At 40.9% G+C, this 18526-nt stretch overlaps 1 long non-coding RNA gene across 3 annotated transcripts; it reads left to right on the forward strand.

The window, feature by feature from the left end:
* Window positions 1-2383: 2383 nt before the first annotated feature.
* On the forward strand, window positions 2384-8274 carry LOC121085802. Of its 3 annotated transcripts, XR_005827195.1 has the most exons (4): window positions 2391-3159; window positions 5455-5526; window positions 6307-6843; window positions 6957-8274. It is a non-coding gene; the product is annotated as an uncharacterized LOC121085802 (long non-coding RNA). The 3 variants fall into 3 exon arrangements; XR_005827196.1 differs by having other exon boundaries at window positions 2384-3159; window positions 5433-5526; window positions 6307-8274; XR_005827194.1 differs by having other exon boundaries at window positions 2386-3159; window positions 6307-8274.
* The last annotated feature ends 10252 nt before the right edge of the window (window positions 8275-18526 follow it).

The following is an 18526-nucleotide window of genomic DNA, read 5'->3' on the forward strand; positions in this document are numbered from 1 at the left end:
GGAAGGAGTGAGGGAGCAGCTGTGTGGTGCTTGGTTGCAGGCTGGGGTTAAACCACGACAAAGCCTTAAAAGCCTCCAGGGTTAGAGAATGCACAACCTCTCTTGGACAGTCTCTCCTTCCAAAAACTCACCTAGCCTTACATCTGGTTTAGCTGAAGAAAGTCAGGTTTTTTTCAGCCCCCAGAAGCTACAAAAATACTATATATTTGTCAAGTAACATTTTCTAGTTGAGGGCTTTAAGCAAGTTGCAGCCTACAAGCTGACGTTGTCTTCCAACGGTGGGTTTCCAAAGCTGTGCCATTACAAACCCTGGGCAACCCACACTCCCTGGTGTGTCCAAGGTCCTGTCTCAGAGGTCCTGCCATAATGCTGCAGCCACGCTTGGCTCAGTTTTACTGCATATTTCACAGTCAGGGAAACTGATGCGTAGAGAAGTTTGTGACTTGTACGTACAGTGTAAAGTCACTAAAAAAGATGGGAATTTCCATTCACTGCCCTCAATGCCATTCTCTAATTTTTTTCTCTGGCTGTCTGAACAGCCTTCAGTCATAGTCTGCTCCTAACAGCGTGGACATATGCCATATGGGATCCACAGTTAACTCATTAGCAACCACTTCCTTTATTGCTTCATCTTTTCAACTGCAGCTATTGAAATTTACAGTCAATGTATAGATCTTGTTCCTAAATCCTATCTGTTTTGATCCTGGTCCCTACAAGACCATCATTCCCTGCTCTTCAAAGCTTTTCTTCAGTGTGTTGTAGGCTGGTGTGAATCAGACCAACTCCAAGAAGCTGCCGGGAACAGCATCAGGGTTTACACTTTTATGTGCAGTTCTGAAATCTGGCAATTAAGATGCCAATAGACAAAGTCCTCCCTCTGGCAGCCCCCTCTGCCCTTCACAGCAAGACAGCTGAGCTGCTCATCCATTAGACTTCCTTATCATTGCAGCCATCAGCATTACATTTTATGGAAACTCATCGCCAACTTTACTTTCCTTAAAATTCTGCCCTGTAGTCCTGGCGCTGTTTGAAAAGTAGTTTAGGTATTGGTGAGTGGCATGAAGGTAAAGTAGGGCGGCAGAGGGGGGAGGGAGGAAATGGGCAGGAACTGGCAGTGATAACCTCATCAGCTTTTCAAGATAAGTTGCCTCCACTCATCACTCAGTGTCCCTAATCACAGAGGAGCACCAAAGAAACTGCAGAATTTATCCACGAGAAATAACCTTTCTTTTGCAGCCGTCACAGGACTGCTACCCGTGCCCAGGTAACACAGGTCTGTGCTAAGGGAATATTACTTGCCTGTGAGGAATTTCAATAATAAAATTTATTTCCAATTGATGTGAAATGAAGAAGTAGATATTCTCACTGAAAGCAAATTGCGCTCTTTCCCCAAAGCCAGATTTCTTTTGGGGTGATCCAAAATCTCCTTTTTAGCCAGAAAACCAAAACATTTAGTCAAAACAACCTTTTTTCCAAACATTTTTCTTATGTGTTATAAATTATTTTAATTAACTTTTTTTTCTTTCAAAAATATTTCCTTTGAAAAATTTTGGTTCCAAAAAAAGAAAGGAAATTGTGTCCTGATATCATTGGCATTTTATGAGTTTTCTCCAAAATGAAATTCTCATTAGCTCATCTAATTTCTATAAATATTTTGGTTTATTTTAATGGAGTCATATATTTCAAAATAATATGATTCTACCCCATGTCTTCTGAATTGCACCATACTAATTATAAAGATGTTTGTTCTAGGCTATTTTAAGAAGAACTTTGCGAGGTTTTGCTGTAACATTTTCATGGGCTACAAACTGCCAGAAGTAGGTAACTGATGGAGAATGTCTTACTGACCACATTTGCCGGTCCAGCCTTCTTATCATATTGTTTGTATAAGGGGCATACGAGCTGCTTTGATTTTGTAACAGGTATCCAGACTTTGCCTGAAGTAGGAAGTCTTAATCTGTGTGAAATCTTAAAGCCTTATTTCTCATACAGAGGCATGCACAGCTCTGGCCACGTAGCTGTCACCAAGTGCCAACGGGGGCTCTGTGAATCACATAGGCCCCCCCAGCGAGCTGAGAGCGAAGTTCCCCCAAGCCGCCTCTTTGAAGTGTTGCTCAAGCACGGCCTTCACAGGCCACAAGCGAGCTGACATTTTGTGCAGCTCCTGTTTTGCAAGCGGGCTCAAAATAACAGCAAAGGAAGATCTTTGACCTTGACTGATATTGCATATAACTAGATATACTTCTAAAAATGGAGAGTTTTTTACCGGCATGATTTGGGAGAAGGAGAGAGAAGTCCAAAACTTTTAATTAAGAAAAGCATAGGTATTTGTTTAATACGTGATTTGCCACGTGAAACTGCATGTGAAAAAACATTGCTGTTTGGCTGAGCTCTAGTCCTGAATCTGTTTGCTATGACATTTACTGTTAAATCACTACCGGATTATCTTCACTATTTAAAGAAAAGTTAAAATCCACTCGCTTTATCTCAGAGTAATTAGTCTGAGGGCTGTGAAGCTGAACTCGGTATGTTCATCTCATAAAACTAGTGTCCTCTTCCAAATTTTCTCTTCTGTATCTTGAAGCCGTTACTGTTCCTAGCCAAAAATTACTTGCTCTCCACCCCCATTTCAGCACTGTTATTTCGTCTTCAACCAAAACTAGCTAAAATAACTCTAATCATCTATTTTTACTGTTTGAGTTAGGGAGTATTTACAGGACTCAATCTGCTGGTGAAGCTGAAGGGCTTGCAGAAAGGGAAAAGGAAAGGAGTTACAAATTCAGAGGGCAAAACAGCAGCTGAACACAATTATGTCATCAACTGGTGGAGGTGTTTGCACACCAAGCATCTGTCCATGGCCTAAAATGACTATTCTGTCTTAGGGATTTCTATTTTTGTTGGGGTTTTGTTTTGTTATACTGTAGGAACCCTCCTAATTGCTAATACAATTAAGAAAGACACTTCATAAAGAAAAAAACTAAATCCTGTGTTTTTTTCATTCTCTATTGGGTTTGTGGAAGAAGCAGTTCATGGCAAGTTTGCAGTTCATGGCAAACAAGGAGGACAAACCTGGAACCTCTGCTGCATCCTGCCTTCTGTTTAAGAAGATTTTTAATTCTACATATAAAGAAAAGTTCAACAGCTTGTCATGTGGCCCTGGTAAATTACATAATCTAAACTTTTTACAATTTAATGTCTAAAATTAATCCTTTAATCCATATTTAGGTTCCTGTAATGAACTAATCTTAAATGTTATCTGCAGGTGCTCAGACATACTGAAAAAATTGTTAAATTATATACTTATTCTTATTTAAGGCACCTGAATTTGAATTTTTTGGCCATAATGACTTCTTCTTGGTGGTAATGAAGACTTTCATACATTTAAGGGCTCTTCTGATGTTCATATAGAAATTTTAAATCATACTTCTCAGTAACAGCTGAACATTATGCTTCAAGCACCAAAAGAAGTACAAAGTAGCAGGAAGAAAATTCAAGCAATTTTTTTCCTATTCCGTGATATGCATTTTTAGTCAATTTTTTTTTTTTTTTTTTTTCAATGTTTGGAGGAACTTCTCTCCTCCCATTAACTCTGTATGGAGCCGAGTGACGCGTTTAGCACAGAGACTTGCTGAAGGTCATGGCATTGGGGGTAGAAGGCATAAACCTTCTTTATATACATATTGTGGCTGAACAAAAGGAAAACATGTTTATCCCTGTAGTTAAGGTTAATGAATTTAACTATTCTCTGCCTCTGGGATTATAGTTGCAAGGAGAACATGTCCTTAGAAACCTAAGCTTTTCAACAAGCTCCAATTATTTCAGAAGCAGCTGCAATAGATTCCCACCTGTCCAAGCTGCGGAAGTGCCCAAATGCTTTGACTCCCTTTCCCAGGTGCCTCCATCACTCTCTTCCCAAAGGCACGGGGCTGTCTTCCAGGAATAACCATGGGCTTCCAATATCTTCCCACAAGTAGAAGACAAAAAGGGAAACAGTACCGTAAAGCAGGAAACCAGGAGCAAACGTGTGCTGATTTCTTTTGTCATACCTTTGCTTCAGGTTTCTTCTTTCCATTTCTACTACAGAGGCACCATCCTGACTAGACCCATCAGGTGATGTAGGATGAATAGTAAGGGATTTGGTGACTAATTTTCTGTGGAACACTGCACACAATTTGTCAAGAGGGTGGAATTTGTGGTAGGAAGGGCCAGGTAAAATCTCAGAGCTGCACTCCCGAGTGCTGCCCATTATCTCTATCCCCAGGTCGGGCCATAGCACTAGCAGCTGAAGGACTGGCATGTCACAAGCTTTTGTCTCTGGAACAGAATTTCCCCAAGTGGCTGATAACAGGCTCAGTCTGTTCTGTGAGGATGTATTTAGAGCCTGCCCTGATACATTCATTATAAACAAAAGCCAAAGAATGTTAAATTTTGTCTCTAACAAAATGCTATTCTGGCTATTCAGATAAAACAGGTTTGGCTGGGGTTTTTTTAGATGCAGCGCTGACTTTGCTGTAGGAAATCTCACGTATTAAGGAAAGATCAATACCACAGCTAATGGCCTAAGGTATCAAAAAACCTCACTGGAGGAAATGAGAATGTTGTCTGGAAACCAGATGATGATAATCCTCAGGATAAATGGATTTAGAGATTTCCGAAGCCGTTTTAGTAAACAGAGGGCAGACTTAGGCAGTTATTTCAACAAGTTCCTTTACAAAAGAGAAAGAGATTGCTATTTTCCTGTTTGGTTTTAGTCTTGACATTGATGAGTCTCAGTGAATATTTATTAACCTCTTAGATGCAGAACAGACCTTTCGGTAAAGCACCCTCTTTATAGAGAAATCTTAACGCTGGTCATTTTGTCTTGCAAATGTTGTCCTTGTACATGCTGTTGACAAAGGTTGGCAGAGAGCCATCAGTTTCCCTGGTGTCAAGCAAAGGCAGGTAGAAAACTTGTAAAGTACTCAAGGCAGAGCTCAGACAAGTATCACAAAGCAGAGATCCTTTGATTCTGCTCTCAGTTTCATGGCTGTGATCCAGAAGGCATCCAAAGAAGAGGAGTGTTCAGTGGGGCCAGTAAGACCACAAAAACAACCCTAGTGCCTGAGGTCCATCTAGCCCACCTAGCTCCATTCATCTTCTCTCTTATCACCCCTGCAAACACCTCTTTTCCAAGCTGGTGATTGATAGCCTAGGTCATGTCTTCTCCTGTGGAAGCTATTTCATGATTTAGTTCACACACATCATATTTTCTAGTTGTACTGCTTCCTCTGTGAGGATAAACATCCAAATAGAGCACCCAAGACCTGGGAGCTTGTGATACTTTTGCAGCTGCTTAGAAGCATGCTCTGTGTTGCTCCCTGTTCTTCACCGTATCTTTTTGACCGTTGCAGAGTGCTGAGCTTATATGTTTCATTTTCTCCCTCCTTCAATAGAAGCATATGATCTAATTTACAGGACTTCGATGGACTGTGGTGTGTCAGTTAAACTCCCATCACTGACTGTCTGCAGACCCAGACCAACAAAAAGGTGAAACACATAAGTCTAAACCACCGTAAGTGTCAAAGCAGTTTACCTTGCAGTCAAAGCAGGATCAGCTAGGCCCATTCAGCTGACTTGCAGTAATTCACTGAGCCTTCGCAATACAAAATACAAAAATGTTTGAGGACATCCATTCAAAAAATGGGTCTGATTTTGTCTGCAGTTGACCTACCCTTCACTGTGGTGAGCCTTTGACTCGTTTCAGTTTCAGATATACAGAAATACCCACCAGGACTCCAGCTCTGAACTGAACAGCTCACAGTTCAACCAGCTCCATGCTATGACTCTCTCCTAGCCACCAACTTTTACCAGGTCTCTGTAGGCATGCATGGGAAGCAAGATGCAGAGATGAGATTTATTTCTGGAAGTTCACCCTGCCTTGTATCCATCATTCTTTCTTCTCCTACCATATGGCAAAAACATTGGCATCCAGGAAAAACTGCAATTAGGAAGAAGTCCACAGCTAGATCTTCAGTAGTGTCAGAAGGTACTTTGGAGAAGGCTGTGTCACAGGACTGCAGAAAAAGTCAGTTTGGAAGGGACCTCTGGAGGTTTCTAGTCCAATCTGCTGCTCAAAGGAAGTCTAGGAAGAGCAGGTTACCCTAGGCCTTGTTCAGTTGAATTTTGAGTATCTCAAAGGATGGAGATCCCACTGTATTTTTGGGACCCTAACTGACCGCTCTCATAGAGATTTTTTTCCTTTACACTGAAGATAGTATTTCCTGTGTTGCAAGTAGAATTTGTTTCCTTTTTCTTCTGTTGCTGTAGGTCTTTAAGAAGAGTCTGGCTGTGTCTTCTCTATATACCCTCCTGCTACATACTCTTCCCTTCGCCAGGCTGAACAAACCTGTTTCTCTCAGTTCTCTCAGTCTATCCTGCCATGCCCTGTGCCCCAGCTGCTGACCCACAAGGTACCCCCCTGCTAGACTCACCCCAGTTATGTCCATGCCTGTTTTGTGACTGTGCCAGTGTCCATACTGGATTCCCAGTGCTGTATCACAAGTGCCAAACAGAAGAGCACAACGCTTTCTCTTGACCTGCTGGCTACGTTCTTGCTTTTTGTGCAGCTGGCTTTTGCTGCAAGGACATGTTTCAGATTCACATTGAACTTATCATCCACCAGACCTGCAGCTGTTTTCTCTATGTCCTACTCTGTATGGATAGTTCTGGAAGCAGCAGCATCTTTCTGACAAACCCACCCTCATCCTGTAATTCCCTGAATCTCAGGCTGGAAGCATGCAAGGATGTGCCCAACTGCTGTCTACCCATGTGTATCCATAAAACGGCACACTGACTAGTCACACAGTAAGTATGTGCTGAACTCTCTGCACACCACAGGCACTCTGTGGTGTGTGCATACACCCACCCAGCCATGAAACAGAGGAGGAGACATTGATTTGTCCCCCCTTCAATTCCAGAAGAGGACACCTGGCCAACACAGCAGGAAATGAGCATCGGTGAACCCAAGCATGTCTCTCCGAAAGACATGCAGCTTTGGGTCAGTGTCTACTGATGACTGGAGAAGAGAATCCACCATTCAAAGGATCATATACACTTCATCTGACGTCTGATAAGCAAAACTTTGATAGTTTTGGTTCCATGTCATCTTCCAAACACTTTGCATTTGTTTGGGTTTTTGCTTGTTTTTAAAGGAGCGATAAATTTAAAAGGAAAAGAGGACCTTTTGGCCAATAGCAGTTTTCTCTGATTGTAGTTCCACAAAGGCACCCTAAGACTGACTAACTCAGCTGTATGCGGGGGAAAAAAAAAAAAGAAAAGAAAAAAGAAAAAATCACTGAGAAGTTGGCTTCTCAGACCTTTCCATTTTATTAAATCCTTTCTGACCTTTGTCACCACTTCCCAATGATTTTTTTGTTTTTTAGCATGACAGAATAAGAAAAATTCCCCTGCAGCTTTTTCTGTCCATTCTAAATATTTCTCATTCAAAAACATGTGTAATTTTTAAGGAATGTTTGCCAGTCTTGATTAAGGGGAGAGGGAAATAATCTTGGAATAGTCCTTCTAATTTTACCCTTACAGTCTTTCTTTTTTTTATTCATTTTGTTTGAAGGAGTTGAGCCTCAGTACAATTGATTTCCCAGCTCCCTTGAGTGGGTTCCAATGTTGCTGACAACAGAAAAATTGAATGATTTGTTGACTGTATCCATAGATGCAACAAACCTCACTCCATGTAGAAGTGTCACAATATCTTGCAACTTAAAGATGGTATTTTCTGCTCTCTGCTCATGAACTAGAAGGCTGATTTAAAAAAAAAAAAAAAAAAAAAAAAAAAAAGAAAAATAAGAAGCAGCAGCCTGTCCTCCTGTCCTCCACCCAAAGGGGTGTATCGGTGGAAATTAGGGGACACAGTGCTAGGAAACAGTAACTGGGGCAATGCGTTGCAGAAATCTCTTAGTTCAAGCAACACCCTTGTATTTACTTGCTAGACATGGGTCAGTGCTGCCATCGTCCAAGTGTACCACATCCTGCTGCCCACAAGGTTATGGGGACAGTAATAACCCATCCTTCTCTGTCCCATAAGAGATCACTTTCATCAGCCAAGTTTTCTCTCAAACAATTAACATGATAATGTTAAATTCAGAGCAATTACACCTTGCCCTACTTAGCTTCACATCTATTTTCTCTGTTTGAGAGTTGCAGAAAGGTCTTTGTACATGAAAGCCTGTCTGCTTTTTTCCAGGTGTCTCTGTTGGTCTAATAAATGGTATTACTTCTCTACACTAACTTTTCCTTTTGTACATCTTTACAACTTTGTAGTTGTAAGAATACTATCACTACAGTATGTTATTATGGCTATTGTATTTCTGACTGAGTTGTGAAGTCAAGGATCTTATGGTCATTAAAAATCCCCCAACACTTCTTACAAAACTAGGATTGTTAGTCCAGATTCCCTGGCCCAGTGAGCACAATCTTTACATGTTTTTTCAGCTGAATTGTAGCTCCCTTTACTTTCTGCTGTAACTGCGGCTTGTTAAACAGCTGCCATGATTCCCCCCGCTCCCCCAAGAGATCAAGCAGCAAATGAATTATAGATATGAAACAAGCAGTCTTATACATGCATTACCCAAATCCTCTTACATGGGTCGGAATCATATGGTTATTGCTCTGACAGATCTTTGGAATAAAAATGCACAGACTTTGTGAGATGATCCCAGTGATCCCAGTGTATTGATTGCTATAAAGAAGACTGAGAGTCTTTGACTTGAAATAAAAAAGTATCAGACATCTGTGATTAACGATCAGCAAAACTAGAGTGTGACAGAGAGAGCTTTTAATTGATTCTATCAGTGTGCCTCTCTCTGTGTGTATATTTATGCACAGATGTGCATATGCAACATGTATGTGTCCCTATATAATATCTGCATGATGACTATGTGGCAAGGTTCTAAGAGCCCCCCGACACTGGGAGTTCCAGCTGCTGGGTCTGGGGGCCAGCTCAGTGCCAGCCCATGGCCTTGCCTGGCCATCTCAGGCTGTGTCTCACCCTGGATCCCCTCACTGGGCCTGATCCTGACCCCCACCCACAGGTTGACATCTTAGCCTGGACTTGACCCATTCGCATCCCGAGGGAGGTGTTTAGTGCTCAGGGCCAGGCTGGATGTGGCTTTAAGCAGCCTGATCTACTGGGAGGTGTCCCTGCCCATGGCAGGGGGTTGGGACTAGGTGATCTTTAAGGTCCCTTCCAACCCAAATCGTTCTGTGATTCTATGATTTCCCTGGCTGCTTCCCAAGCCTGCCTCACTACTGGCTGGGCGATGGTGGTGATAGGTCCTGGCTGTGAGGTCCTGCCCTACTGCCCCAGGAGAGCTCCCATAGCCTCCAGCCCAAAGAGCAGCCAATCCACTCTGGACCCTGACAGTGGGCTTGTCACAAAAATCGTAGAAATAGAAAATGAGTAAGAAAATAAGAATAAGAATAAAAGAATAAGAATAGAAAAGAAAATTCTAAGTCCTAACATGGAAGAAAAAGAAATAGAGCAAGGGAGGGGGAGAGAGAGAGAGAAGGGGGAGAGGGAGGAAGAAAGGAACTGGGGAAGAGGGAAAGGAGAGAAAGGAGAGAAAGAGAGAAAGAACTACAGAAATGTGCAGTGTGAACGTCTTACAACTACACTTAAATGTAGACTCCTCCAAAAGAAGAAACAAGGAGATGACAGTTAGGACTGAAGCTTGGACTCTGTCCAGAGGCTGAACTGACTTTGTCAGTCCTGTCCTGTTTTGACCTTTCTTTTTTCAAGGGTAATTAAACACACCAGTTTCAGGTTGGATCTTGCTTCAACTAGTGATTCACCTCTGCTGACAAGGTAAAGAGCTACACAGGAGAGGTCCAAACTGGCTGCCCAAAAATCCATGTCCATATTGGTCTTATTTTATGTGACTATAATGCCACCAAGTAATTAGCAATAAAAATACTGTGCAAGAACTGTGTATGCCATTAGGATTGAGTAATTTGGTCTTTAACCCATCTAGCAGTTACTGAAAGATGCACTAAGTGACTGAAACCCATATATCGCATTATAATAAATATTTTATAGATGACAACTTAGCCCAAATCACCTTCCATGACATTGTTTTTAAAGCCACTGACAGGTGACAGGGTGATTTTGGTGATTGGAAATTGGAAAGGAAATCTTCCATTGCCACGTTAAAATGAACCCATATCGATAACAAGAAGGATATTTCATTTGCTCCATGTCAAAAGTCAACAGTGCAATAAACTAGTGACCCTGCTTCAATTTCTATAGGTCAGGGGATGAAAAACCATTTTTTACCCACTTTGGGTGCCTATTCACCATTTTTCACTCTCAGGGTGATGCTTACTTGTGAGAAAACTCTCACAGTGGACATCCTGCTATATTTGTTTTGTGGAGAGGCAGAAGACTTTGCTATTTAAAGCTATAAATCTGGCATTTTCATAAGTGCTGAAATTCACACCTTCACATTTCTTGCTAGATCCCTGCTATATAAGGTGAGCAAAGGTAACCATGCTGCTGATATTTGCGGTAGTCCTTCATCTCACTCCTTTCAGGATTGTTCCCATGTACATAAGTACCCTCCATCTCTGACGTCTGAAGCCAGCTCCTTATCCATTCTTATGTGGCTGTGAGTGACAAAGCATCAAAGAAAGCTTCCTAACTGTGAAATTTATTAGACAGGAGAGCAAAGTCCTCTGGGGGAAGTGTTGGAGCAACACTCCATCCGAGGAAGCTTTAGAGCTAAAGGGGATAAAATGTTGTGGGGGGAGATACAGTGTTAAATTATAGTCCTGCAGTGACAGGAATTGAGTGGATTAAATAAATCACCTACTTTCTTATTCTCCAAAATAGGGCAGGGAATGGGAAGAGCCTTCCCCGCTCATCAAGTGGGGTCCTCTGCCATCATGCTATATGACTTTTTTCATTATTTAATTGTATGTTTTATCTTTAAATCATTCAGGGTTCTTTCCAGCCCCCCCAAGGAGGGGGCGGGGGGGGTGCTGTGCCTGTGTGATTAAAGCATCTGGGTCATGCATTCAAGTACCTCTGCAGACATAAGTAGAAGGCCATGCTTGATCCTCTTAGAAATGGGTCACAACTATTCAGGCAAGAGACTCAAAGGCAACCTGAAATGACACCAGCCAAGCCATTTCCATTTGTGCAAATTTTACATGCCTGATGCAATTGATCTCTTAGGCTCGTAGGAAAAAATGAAACTTTTTTTCTTCAAAAGTAATAGATCTATTTGTACAATTATAGCTCAGTTAAAGCCAACTCATGACCAGAAGACTACCCCAGAGTCTCACTGTCCTCTTGGCTAAAAACTTTCTTCTCCTTTTCAACTTACTCATTCTTAATATTCTTTTGTTCTCTGGAAAAAATTTTGCTTTAGCTGAAACCACTCTTGCTTTTGACTGGTGTGTAGCCCAGTGCCCATTTATAGATAACAGTCATGTTCTGTTATCCTTAATTGTGTTAGAATTAACAAGCCAAGCTGTCTTGGTGTAAGACAGGCACTTCCATTTTCCAGATTACTGTTAGAGAGAACGTAATGAACAGGGAATAATTGTTCATTGTCTTCTTAAAAACAAGAATTAGTTACATTAGAGGAAATAACAAGGATCAATTCAAAAAGAAGCAAAAGCTGATTGTTTTACCACATCCTGTGAGTGCAGAGGGCCCTGCTGCCACAGAGATGCTGAAAGATCACTTTGGTTCAGAAAGCAAACTGCAAGCAAAGTGAGCAAAAGCAGGTATGGGAGCAAATCCAGTAGAGGGAAAAGTCTTCTGAAGATATTAAAGACAAAAGTAACACCTCTTGCTCAGGAAGCCTTTAAATTGAAATTTGCTGAAGACTGACAAGCATTTTGGAGGACTATTATGCATGCTTATTCTGTTTTACACTTCTTGTTAAGCTTTTACTCTTGGTCACCATCAGAGACAGACTACTGCACTGCATATGCCTTTAGTCTGATTCTTTATGGCTTTTTGTATCACAACTAACTACCTATTTTTCCCTGACCCTTACCCAGTTTGAGTGCATGATTCTTGCAGAAGCATAACCAGTATGGCAGTCAGAATTCCAGATGAGTTTTCATAGAGTCTAGTACAGGGCTATTAAATTCTTCACTCTTCCCCAATGAAAACATCTTCTCTGATACAATACAGGCTTGTGTTTTGAACTCATAACTTTCCTGTGATCAGTCACTATGTCTACCTCTTTGTCTTGCCAAGTCATGTCCCCAGCCATTGCAGAACTCCTTATCGGCCCAAACTGTGTGACTTTGCATTTTGAACTGCTGAATTTCATCCCACTGATGCTTCTCCAGCACTTACGATAGTTTCAGTTTCCCTGTATAATATTTCAGCTTTCTTTGAACCGATCATACCTGCCTGCCACTTCTGTGTGATCAGAAGACATCAGTTAATTTGTGTAACACACTGACCGTATCCTCATGAGAGCTACTGTGGTAATGGCATGTCAACATTACTCACACCCCCTGCCACCCTGTTCATACTCAACACAGGCAACAAGTAAAACTGTATTTCATTGGAAAACTATAATTAGTTAAAAGCAAAAGCCCATGATGGCAACAATCAGGTTTCCTTGAAGAATATAGTAGAGGAAATTGCTCTGATCTGGGGCGTCCCAGTCCTTCTCCTGAAGATAAAGCTGGCATTTGTAACCTAGGCTTCCGATTTCAGAGAGAACTCCTATCTCTGTCTAGGTTTTCCTCTGTATGTTTTGTGTGAAATTTTGCACATTGTTAATTTAGTCTTAGAGAAGGTCAGTTGTTGGAACCTCAGATTTTCATAGAACACAAAACCCATTTCACACCTGATTTTACTACTTCCTAAACAAGCTGAAGAAGGATTTTTCATTACTGTACATATAAAGATGCCTTATAAAAAGCAAAGCAACTGTGTCTTATTTTATAGCATTTGTATTGTTTTTAAAACACCCTCTACCATCCCTTACAGCTGATTTCAAATCTCCTATTTTTGAATCTATAACCCTAATAAAATTCTAACTTTCCCCATATTTTCCCATTGTGTCCTTCAAAACTATCATTAGCCACATGCCTGAATTACTTTTTGTTCAAAGGAATTCATCAGAAAATGACAAGTTAAGGCTAATCAGTCAGCCTTTGTTCCCTCAAAGGCCTCCGGGTGTTGTTAAGTAACATCCCTTGTCATACTCTAGATAGCCCGACAGGCTGGAAAAATACCAAAAAATACTTTTTATAACTACAATGATAAACAAAATCTGCTCTAATGCTACTCTAATTGACTTTGGAGTCTAACACAAACCTCGGATTGACCTCTTTTGGGGCAAATATAATAACCAGAGCAGTTATTAAAGTAACAGCCCAGGCTTAAATCCGCACACAGATTTCCAACTAAACATTAAACAACATTTGGTCTTTGAAAAACTGGGTGCTACAGTCTTCAGTCAGCTTCTGTCCCTCATCAGCTTTACAACACCAGGGAGATAAAGGACAAGAACTGGCTGGACATGACATTAGACAGGCGGAAAGCTGACCTATGCTTTCAGGGGCTGTTGCCCTATTAGCCAGGGTACCATCATTAAGAGTTTAAAACCCGTTGTAACTCACAGGAGTTCAAAGATGTTTCTTTTATTCCCACAAAGGTATTTTTACAGTGCTTTGCCTGCCGTTTAAATTTTTTCACTCTGAATTTATTGCTTATTTCATCTGGTGTGCAGCATTAGCTGCTGATTTTTGCAGTTTGAGTTTCTTAGATTGTTAAAGCAGCCAAAAATTGTTGTGCTGTACGTTATCCCAGTGAATGTAAATGTGTGATATTTCAGTTATGGTAGGATCAATAGTAATGAGACTATACATTTAAAAAGAGTAGTGTTAACTTTTAATCCTCATACAACCCTTTGAGGAAGATTTGCTAAACTGAGAAGCGGCTCCTGTTTCAATGAGACATCTTAAATATTCGTTCTCTTCCGAAAGCAATTTAAGAATTAAATATGTTAAAAGACCAAACTGCAAGTTCCAGTTTCTCATAACCATTTTTCATTACTATTTGTTCCTTACAAAACTGGCCCTGGGATAGACAGTCATGAAGGATCTGAGATTAGGGGAACATTCATAATAGTTTCTTCTTTGTTTGCTACCAGTTTGTTCATCCTGTAGCCTTGAAAAAGGCTCTTGAGATACAGTCACTGTTTGCTTTCTGTATCTCACACTGGCTCAATCAGCACATTCAAATATGAAAAGCTCTCCTAACAAGACACTTATTAAAGGTAAAGGTAGAAGACAGCATACTTGCAAGGATGGGGACAAAGCAGAATCTGCAGTGGCTGGAGGTCCTTCAGTAGGGAAGGCTACCAGCCTGCATTGCAGTGCTGCATTTTCCCATGATCCCTGCACTTTCGGATGTCTGGAGGCAACTATCGTCATGTAAGCAGTTGTTGAGAGCTCAGGCTTCCTCCAGCCTGAGGTGGAGACCGCACAGGTGCTGCTATTTGTACAGTGTCCCAGCAAAAGGTGTAAGAACAGAACTCCAGCATGTACTATAATGCCCTATTGATTACAAGCACCTCCAAGGTAGTTTCCTTTTACACTGATCAGCAAGACTTTTTGAACAAGTCCAGCATTGCCTCCGTTTTCTAAGCTTTTAACTGGCATTTCATTTATGAAAATTAGTTTATTAATCTAGGCAAAATTTGCTGAAGACACAGCTGGTTAGGCACATGGAATGTGTCTGTCCAGCAGCCGTGGATGGTATGAAGTCACAGCTTATCTGTGGGATACTTCTTTATGCATGGAGTTTGTCAAAGACACAATTATCCCTCCTCATTGCATGACATAGTGCAACCAAGACCTGAGGAAGGAATCTAAGAAAGAGAATTCTGCCCTGCTTAGTCCTGTGCTTCTGCGAACGACCTGCCTTCAAATACACAAATTGCTGCTGCTGAGGTCTCTTCTGTACATGGGTTTGGGCTGAACAGGGCTCAAAAAATGGGTTTCCCAGACTGTGTCGGGATGTCAACTACATGGAGAGGAGACCTGGGACAGGAAACCTATATTACACAGACAGAGACACATGGGCTTGGTTCCTCTGCACCACTGGAGATTTTTAAAAGAACTGATACTTTGCTAAAACAAACAAACAAAAAAAAAACCAACCCAGAAATAATACAGTTTTGAATTGTCTTATAGATGTAAAGCATCACTATAACAGACCTTTAGAGGATTATTTTTTCAAATTATCTTTGTATTTGGAAATCTTCATTTGTCAGTTCTGAGTCTTTTTGTGGGAAAACAGGTGGAATGTGTGTATGGGGAGGGAAACACCTGTTAACCTGTGAAAACTCACATTCAAGTCTTCATCTTTGCCTGGGCCTCTTCTATCCAAAACAGCCCTCACCAGATTATGACAGGATATTTTGGGTTTACTTATGCTTCTTCTCATGACAAAAATACATACTCAAAATAAATTAAAGGCCATAAAAAAACATAGGTTGGAAGGGACCTCTGGGTTTTATTCAGTCCTGCTCAAAGCTGAGTCTCTCTGACTAGAGTATTTTATTTTTTTTATAGCCTAGAGTTGTTTTTTTTTTTTAAAGAAAAGTAGGGGTAATTCCTATTTTTCTTGTTGTTTGCTTCTCTAGAAATTTGAGTGAGCATCCAGCACTCATTAGTCAAGAAAATTTGACTTCTTGAACTCTGGCTTGAATTCAACCCCTGAACGCTCAGCAAAAAATATCCACAGGCCCAGAAATCACAGGCAATAACCCTAACAGGACCATTTTTCCTAACAGCTTCTGGCCAGAATCTTCTTCAGGAAAAGAGTTCCTTAGAAATGCCACACTACATCCAAACACAATTGAGGAAAGGAACTGGCTAGTGGCCCCCTCACTTCCACGCAAACATGTATATGTAGTTCCTGTTGAACAGACTATATAAAACCTAGGCAAAATAACAACCCTGAATTCAGGAGACCAACTATTTCCATTAATCACTGTAATAAAAAATAAAGCAAAATTAGCAACACTGTTTCACTCAAATGTGTCCTCAATACACACTGTCAACTCCACCTCCAATATTACTCAGACACTATTACTTTCACTATTGCAGGGTCTCTTAAACCGGTATCTCCTATACTGCCTTACAAAGGAAACTAACGAATCAAAGTACAAATGTTCTTGAAAGAGCTCTTTTAAATGAAACATTAGCTCAAAAGGCACTGTAGGACTGCTTTGGGCTAGAAGTTGACCTCCTGTTTGGAAAAATACAAGAACTGAATACCATAAATAAGCCTATAATTTGGGTTTAACAGAGGCCGTCATTTTAGGCTGCTGCAATCGTCTGTTAGAGAGGACCTTCAGGAGATTTAAAATGGGATCAATTCTGCTGTCACATAGTTAATAGAAGTGAATTATTGTTTACTTATAAATTCCATGTGGAATTGGCATTTAACAAGGAAAGCTCAGCTATGTGATCAGATATTGGCTTCAAAGATGAATTGGCATTTTAATACATATTTTAATTGATGCACTTCCAGTAGTGGATGGCTACACAAAAATTCTAAGTCTTGCTCAGTTTATGTGAAGAAAGTAAATATACTGCACATCTGAGGGTAAACTCTGAGAGCTGCATCCTGACCACTTTCTTTGCAATTCCCGCTGCCTAACACATAAAAACAAAACAAGCTATGTGAAATCCACCTCTGAAGGACAAAGCACGTTCAGTCCCTTCTAACTTAAGCAGCCACTAACAGCAATCACAGTCTTCTGGCAGGAGACTCACAAGCTTTGGAGTCACCTTTCTCAGCTTTGTCATTCCACGACAAATTCTTTTGGTTCAAGGGAAATTTCATACATAGATTTCAATAGTAATGCCACTAGAGCTGCTATTATCACTCTGAGCAGTAATACAGGTAAATACAGCCACTGCAAAACCAGAAAAATAATTCTTACATGCATCTCATGCTTATCAAATCTCATCATGGCATACTATGATTAATCTCTTGCAGACAGTTTCTTTAATTCTCATTTAAAGGTAAACATCTGTATTTGTTCATAGTAAATAAATAAGTACTTGCACTAGCTTACTTGTGACACAACTGAAAAACGATAAGCCATGAACAGATAACATTTAGTTTTGTTCCTGTCCAGATCAGACATTTCAGAAATCCCAAGCTGTATTTTGTTTGGCGGTTAGAGCTTATTCACAGGTTACTTTTCACTGTCTTTTGATCCCATTTTAAGGACTTGGTCTAAAGCTGTTTCTGAACATAGACATCTTGATGTCTAGGGTGTTGGTTTTGATAAAAATCTTCCTGCAATTAGCCCGTCATCCTCATTTATTACTGTCGCTGAGTAGAAAGCATGAAACTTGCTAGAGTTCCTACACTCTTGCATGTTTGCAATCCCCTCACATGAACATTTCAAGTAAAATGGGGAAACCGGGGTGCAGCCGGAGAGAGAAACTCATTCCTGCAGTTGATTATGGTATTCAGAAAAGTGCACTGGGATGATCTAGGAACAATGGTTAATGTTGTTGCCTGTGTCTTATTCCTAACCACAGTCTCTTTCTTCAGGAAGGTGAAATTAAAAATTTCTTTAGTCTTCTGCTCCTCTCTACCTACTTATTACATTTCATTAGTAAAGCATAATATTGCATAGTATTACTCTAGGAGTAAAACTTGCATGTCTTTTCTCCTAGCCTATGTTTTGTCATGGCTATGCTGCCTTTCCAAATGAACATGCCAGATCTATGAGATTCTCCCTGCATCCTCTGTTCTGATTGGTTGACCTCAGAGCCAAGCCATGAACATAAGTATCCTGACACCCACTTACAACAAGCTCTTCCAAAGAAGCTGCTTAAAGCCACTGACAAAATGAGTCACTAGACCATCATCAGGATGGTGGCTGCAGGGAATGAATGAAACAAATTGCTTCTAGTAGTTGCCATTGTAGTTCAGGTCAGAACCATGGGTGAAGCCTGAGATGAGAAGGTGAAGAGGAACAACCAAGCAGCATGCATGATGATGTATGGGTACAGAGGTGACAGAGAGGAGCACCTCCCTACATTCACTCTGAGAAGTGCAGCACAGCCTCACTCTGGAGTGGTCTGGAAGAGGAAGGTCTAAGAGGGTCTGTTGGATCTCCTAGTATGATTCAACAGCGGTACACAAGAATAAAGTCACTGGGTCAGTCTCAATCCTACCGAGGAAAAATTAGTAGCTATTCTGATGGGTGCATGGTGGCCCGACACAGGAGGTCACATGAGAGCTGGTTCCTTGCCATCTTCAAATTTGTGGTACAAAATATGGCACTGAATCTTCCTGGAAAACTCAGAGGAACAGAAATTAATCTGGTAGCTTCTGCCCTCTGTCCTTTTCCCTAGTTCCCTTTTCGCTGAGAAAGTCCTCTTTGAGACAAGGATGAGGCATCCTTGGAGATATCAAAAAGGTTTCCTTAATGAAGGACCCTCATGAAGGACTTTTGTCAGGTAT

This window comes from Falco naumanni, chromosome 3, assembly GCF_017639655.2.
Source record: "Falco naumanni isolate bFalNau1 chromosome 3, bFalNau1.pat, whole genome shotgun sequence".
Classification (NCBI taxonomy): Eukaryota; Metazoa; Chordata; class Aves; order Falconiformes; family Falconidae; genus Falco; species Falco naumanni.